This window comes from Eschrichtius robustus, chromosome 8 (genome assembly GCF_028021215.1).
Source record: "Eschrichtius robustus isolate mEscRob2 chromosome 8, mEscRob2.pri, whole genome shotgun sequence".
Lineage (NCBI taxonomy): Eukaryota > Metazoa > Chordata > Mammalia > Artiodactyla > Eschrichtiidae > Eschrichtius > Eschrichtius robustus.
This window is the reverse complement of record NC_090831.1, coordinates 73,436,824-73,443,996: the sequence shown is the minus strand read 5'-3', so window position 1 is coordinate 73,443,996 and position 7,173 is coordinate 73,436,824.

Genomic DNA, 7,173 nt, shown 5'->3' with positions numbered 1-7,173 from the left:
TTATTGATAGTGTTTTTAATATTGCAGGAACTTTACAGATATTAACCCAAAGTCACAAAGATCTTTTTCTTATTTTTATTCAGCAAGTTTTGTAGTTTTAGCTCTTATGTTTAGGTCCATGACCCATTTTGAATTTTTTTCATGGTGTGAAGTAAGGGTCATGGTTCATTTTTTTACCTATATGGATATCCAATTTTTCAAGAGCCATTTGTTGAAAAGATTGTCCTTTCCACATTGAATTACTGTATTAGTTTGCTAGGGCTGCCACAACAAACTACCAGAGACTGGGTGGCTTAAGAAGAGAAATTTATTTTTCTGCAGCTCTGGAGGCAAGAAGTGTGAAATCAAGGTGTCAGTAGGGCCATGATCCCTGTGAAGGCTCTAGGGAAGAATTCCTCCTTACTTTAAGATATTTTTTTTTTGGGGGGGGGGATGTGGAGTTTTTTTTTTTTTAAAGTCTTTATTGGATTTGTTACAATATGGCTTCTGTTTTATGTTTTGGTTTTTGGCTGTGAGGCATGTGGGATCTTAGCTCCCCAACCAGGATGGAACCCACAGCTCCTGCATGGGAAGGCAAAGTCTTAACCACTAGACCGCCAGGGAAGTCCCCTCCTTGCTTCTTTTAGCTTCTGATGACTCCAGGCATTACTTGACTTGTGGCAGCATAATTCCAGTCACTGCCTCTATCTTTACGTAACTGTCTTCTCTGTGTGCATCTCCATGTGCCCTCTCCTCTTAACAGTCATTGGATTTAGGGCCCACCTGAATCCAGGATGACTTCATTTTTTGCTGCTACCGTAATTGGTTTTTAAATGTGGGTTTGCAATTTTAAAGTATATAGAAATACATTAAAAAAAATATATTGCCCTTGTATCCTCTGGCCTTGCAAAATGTATTTGTTCTAGTAGCTTTTTTGGGTATTCTTCAGGAGTCTCTACAGAGACTCTCGAGTTGTCTGTGAATAAGGGCAGCTTTGCTTTCTTTCCAATCTCTATGCCTTTTGTTTTCTTGCCTATTACCCTAGCACAATGTTGAATAGAAGTGGTGAAAGCTGACGTCTTTGCCTTGTTCTTGATCTTGGGAAGAAAGTATGTTGAACTTATCACAGTCTATTTGGGCTCAATCCAGTACCAGATCACACTTTACCCCTCACACCTTTTACTTTACACTTCGTACCTCTCACTTCATGTTGGGCATTTCCCATATTCACTTACCAATTCTTTATTGAATCCACTCTAGTGAGGCTTTCAGATCTTCTACCCTCAGCACGTCGCCTGGCTTCCTCAGTCTCATGCTAATTTATGCCTCAACTCAAAGCTTTCACGGAGCCTTTCCTGACCACCATGTTCCAAGTACTTTGTTTCAAGACCTGTTTATTCCCTTTATAGCATTAAGCATAATGTACTTATACACTTTTTAAATTTATTTTCTGTCTCCCCCACTAAAATGTTAGCTCCATGAGATCAAGCACCTTTTTGTCTTGTTCACTGCTGTATCTCTGGAATCTAGAAATGTGGCCACGCGCAGCTCGGAACGTACAGGCAGTAGAAGCTCCAGACATGTACGAGAGCGACACACGGTTATCTGCTTGGCTCCACATCCCATGGGATGCTCTGGTTGTTTCATCTGCTATGTCCAGAAAAATGGCATATGTGGAACAAATATGACCATCACCATCCACGAGGAGTTCTTCACTAGAGAACAGGAGGTGCAAATTGGGCTCACACTCCAGAGGGCAAGATCAGTGGCAAAGGCCTACTGGGCTTTCAATGGACTGAGGTTCGAAGTGAGCACAGCAGAGATTAGAGATAACTAGCTTAAGGTCTTTTATAAACCATTTTGAAAAAAATGGTCCCACCAAACCTGGCTGTAAATACCTGTGGTTTGTAGAAACAGGTAGTTATGACTGACCTCTATTTTAATAAACTACAAACTTTCACTTACTTAATAAAGATCAAATTTCTGACTCTCTGTATCATCCCTTCTGAATATTCTGTGTAGATTTTACAAATTTAGATGCAATCTGGGGCCTGTTAAAAAAAAATTAAGGCAAGTCCTAATGAGAGCTCCCAAGGAATTCTGGAGGACTAATGTTAAAATACCTGATACTGTACACAAAGATGGGAATATAAATATCAGACAGCAACTACAGTCCCACTTTTGGTTTGCCTGTAGCACCTCAGGAGCTGCTTCGTCTATCACTCTCGTCTAGTATGTAAGTCGAACAAAAATAGGCACACATTAACAGAAATGATCTCTCTTTAAAATGCTTCAGTGGCTCCAAACTCCTTTATATGGTATATTAAGCACTTCTGGACCTCACCTCCTCCTTCACCACCCCTCTGCCCCTTACTAATTGTTTTAAAACATTAAGTCAAGGCCTGTTGGTGGGGTTGTGAAATGAATTTCGTGGCTTGCCACCAGTATTTTCAGAGTATGGAGGATAATAAAATAAAAAAAGAAAACATGTGTGGGGCGCACAGCATCATTTTGTGGAATATAAGTTTCTGATATATGTCTGCATGTGTCCATGTGTGTCTGTGTGCACCAGCCACGCTGTTGGATTATATTTCTTTCTATAGGTTATGATCCAAATGTTGGAAAGCCACTGCCCCAGGTGTGGCCTCACCAATCTTCCTACCCTTTCCTGTCTGCTATTTCATAATTGCAGGCCATTGCACACACAAAGTATTTCTCCTTGTGTGACTGGCCAGCATTAACTTTTGTTTTTGAATCCATTCAAGCATCATTTCCAATGTGAAACGTTTTTTCCTTCCCAGGTTATCGGCAATTGGTTACACAAACCTTTTTCACAGTCTCAGTCTGTAAGCTTCAGAAAGGACTGCCTGTGTCTTATTCATGTTTTGGGTCTTCAGTGTTTACCACAGTCAACTATTAAGAGCTTACTAAGTACTTGTTATAGAACTTTTAAGTTCAATGAGCTGCTACTTTTTCTAACATCTGAAGCCTGAAAAGGAGTCTCTTAAAACAAGAATTTGAAACATATTCTGCTAAAACTTGCTATTTAATTATACGTTACTTTACTCACTGCAATTACATTTATTTTACATTAAAGTAAAAAGAAAAATAGCTAGAATAGCAATTCATCTCCAAGAAAGCAGGTTAAAATTGCTGTTTTTATTATTTTTATTTGCTACCAACAGTTTTATTGTAAGAAGTACAAAAGGTATGACAAATACACAAACCATTTTCTCTTTTTGCTTCAATTTAGCTTGTGCATAAGTGAAAACAATGAACTGGACAATGACATTTCAACACCAATTCTTAAAAAACAATGAATTCCATTATCTGACAATAAACACCTAAATTTGCATCCTAGCACCCAGTAAGACATCCAGTTTCCAAAGGATTCTTGACCTATAACCCTCTGAATTTTCTGACATGTTACCTTTTCCATTGTCACAGTCACCACTGGTAGTCCTCCCTCTCCAAACAAGTCTTAAGCGTAAGGTGCATGCTAGAAGAGCTACCTCTGCCCTCAGAAACCCCAGGTCATCAAGCATCACTTACTTGAGCTAATTCGTAAAACTGATGGCTAGCAATGGGGTATTTAATGTAAGTTTTGATGGTCCTTGGATTACATATTTCACATGACACAAATACCTACTTTTCTATTTTTCTCTTCAGGTGGGAAGAGCCTAGGTAAACTGACCTATATTTTCATCTACCTAAAAGTAAGGAAGCAAGATCACTCAGCTCAGGACCCTAGGAGGAGGGTAACTTTAGAGGTCAGCTTTCTTTTTTTTTCCTTTTCTTTTTTTTTTTTTTCTTTCCTTTTTTTTTTTTTTTTTTTTTTTGGCCTCAGGAGGGCTTTCTACATGGATGGTTGCTAGAGTGAGACGGCTCTTCCCATTTTCCTCCTGTCTGTACACGAGGCCATTTTTCTTTGAGGGGTAAATGATCCGGATATGTAGGAAGATCCCTGCTTTCAGAGAGCGGCATTGCACCCACATTTGGGGAGAGCACAGGGTTTATGGACCCTGTGAGGAAGGATACCCAGGTGAAACTGACAGACCAGTGTGGTAACTCTCAATCTTGTGTACAGAGAAAAAAGCAGAAGCAATATCTAACACCAAGCCATCTGCCAGCATTCTTGTAAGACTGTGTTCCAGGCAGTGAATTTCCACACTGCTTCTTTGACCTGCTGAGCCCAAAGCACCAAAACAGAGCATTCTGTAGCAATATAAGCAAACGGAATGAGAGTAATTTTGCACCTTTAAGGAACATGCACCCTTATGTCTATACCCTGATATTAAAATAGCAGAATGAGTTTCAAGTATGAAGAAATACAGTAAAAGTATAGCCCGTAGATGGATAGAAAACAGCAGCCTGGAATGTGGTTTATATTCTTGGTTAGTCTTTTTCTTTGCACCACAGCCAAAACAGAATGCTCTGTAGCACGACTTGGTTTAAAAATCAAGACATATACGAAGATGCTAGAGGGTATTTGTGATTGGTGTCTTGACCATGCTCTGTGCTCAGCACCAGGAACCTTCTCTTCATGACTGTGGCCAGCCAAAGGTCAAGTAGGGGTGGTGGCCAAGCCTGGACAGGCATACCTGGGATGCCTAAAGCATCTCTCATCATGTCCCTGACCCCAAAGTACAGCAGAGGAGGATGGAGAGCAGCACGTGGACAGTCCAGGAAGGGGGCAGGGAGCACTTCAGAGGAAGGGAGGAAAGGATGCAGAGGCTGGCGGAGTATCAGTTATCCTGGGCTGGTTCACACAGCCTAGATTAGTATCTGACATGCACATGCACAATCTCTACATCTCCAGAAGCGTGATTTCAAACACAGAAACCAACAAGTCAAATGTCCACATTAAGATTTTCTTCTACTTTTAAAATATCTTCTATTATAAAAATAAGTAAAAAAAAAAAAAAAAAAAAAAAAGCAAAAAAATAGCTCACTGGCTGTGACACCCTTGCTGAAATCTAGAATAAAGTTTTAACTAGGCCCTATAGGAATGCAGAAACATTAATACATTTTACAGTGAAAACGTGCTTTTACACATCTCAGAAATGATAAACCTATAAAACCCTCTAGTTCTAATCTGCACTCTACGGGAACCGACATTGTGCTTTTCTTGCCACATACTGCTCTTCTCTATGACACACTTGCCATTTAACCTTCAGATCAAAACTTAAAATACCAGAAATGCAACAAGCTTTTGAGGTGTTGGGGACTGTTGGTTGTTAAAACCCCATTGTTGACTACTGTATACGCAATCCTTGTTTTAATTACCAGACTGGATTGCTTCTCTACAAAACCAAGTTGCTTGAAGCATGGAAACTTGGACTTCTCCATCTGGCATGTTCTGGAAGCCTCAAGGCACATGCTGACGGGTCTGCTTCTACAGAAAACTCTCACACTGCTCTCCTTTCAACAGTGCTACCTGTTCCCACTATAGGACACACCACCTACAAGGGTACTAGATGGTGTGGGGGAAGCTTCTTTTCCGGGCCAGATAAGAGGAGGCGCCACCCAGGCACCTGTCTCTGCCTGGCATCTATTCTGAGGGCCACCTGGCAGAGTTCCTAAATTAAGGCAGTATTTGATGCTTTGCTACCTGCAGTTTTAAGTTTTGCTGTATTTCACACTATAGTATATGCATACTTGACAAAAGAACAACTACGAAGTCCTTTGCTTTAATTCCTTTACATAATGATAAAACACCTAGACACAAAAATACTATCTCTCTAGACTTAAATTCTACTAATCATATTAAAATGCATGCAGCTTATTTGGGGGCTTAGTCTAATTTTAATTTTCTGAGTTCCGTCAAGACCATGATAATGAGCATTTAATGCAAATCCTAATGTGGTCTGCCTTCTGTTGCACTTTCACAGGACTAGTGTGATTGAGAAATAAATAATATACATGAACAATAATAGAAATAATTTATGCAAATGTAGAACAACTTGAAATAGAAATTTCCCACCTTGTTAAGTGCTGATCCTAGGAGTAGTTGATGCTACTGATTCCATGTACTAACTAGTATATTTATTACTGGTCATAGGAAAATAAATGAATACAAAGTAAGGAACTAAAATATTCCCGTATACATTTGTTGCAAACACAGGATCAAAATGAGAAAGATATATAATACACTTGGTGGGGGGGGGGGGGTTGGTGTTCAAGAAGTGTATTACTGCTGGGATCTATTTTCATTATCCAGAGACTTCAAGGTCAAATTTGGAGTTGCTGGTGATCACAGAAATATTGCTAGCTAATACATATTATTGCATTTCATAAAACTTAAGATTAGAAACTTTCAAGTAAGGGTACGAAAGGTCTCTTCAGGACTGTAACCTAAGCACTTCAACGGATTTGGCTAGAAACCACAGAGTTAGAAATGATATATCTTGTGGCTTTATGCTTGCTGATTAGTGCTACGGTCATAGTTCTTTATAGCGTTATGTACAGTTATGTGTCCCTTTTAAGAAAACCTACATTTGACAGTCCAAACTCCTTAAATAGAGAAGGGGTTGATTATTTGTTTGACAAAACAATTCACACAAAAGGTTCCTCTAAACAGGAAAGTCTCCCTCCCACATGAGATAATTTGCTCACATATCTTTAACTACTTGACGAAGAAAAAAAGAGAAAGAAATTAGAAACTAAAGAGTTAGGAGCTTTTGCCAACTGAGGATGAAGCAGAAAATAAACAAATCTTCCAAACAAAACTTTTCCAGGCATATCTTTTGCCATCATATATGTAGAATGATAGAAAATAAAAAAATAAAAAATCTTTCCTGTAATTATACATCTTCTCTTTAAAAAAAAAAAAAAAAAAAAAAAAAAGCTGAGCTTAGAGCTTGAGAGATGCCTGGTAGATAGCTTCATACAGAGCAGCATCTCTTTATACCCGAACTCTCGGAGAATTGTGTTGTACTTATTTACGCACAGATGACACCTGTTTGCTTCTAGGGATAATTTACTTCCTAAGATTGCAGAACAGATGCCTCTGAGACAGCAGCAGGGCACATGGACCTCGGACAGTATCCCGCCGGGTCTGTACATCATTTCAGGCACTAACAGGTGAGCGGCGGGCGGGTCCCAGCCAGCTCCGCCCACTGCCACTCTACTGCCAAAGGGGCGGGGCGACGGCGCAACGCACCCGGAAGGCTTTCGGTGGGAGGGAAATTTTGA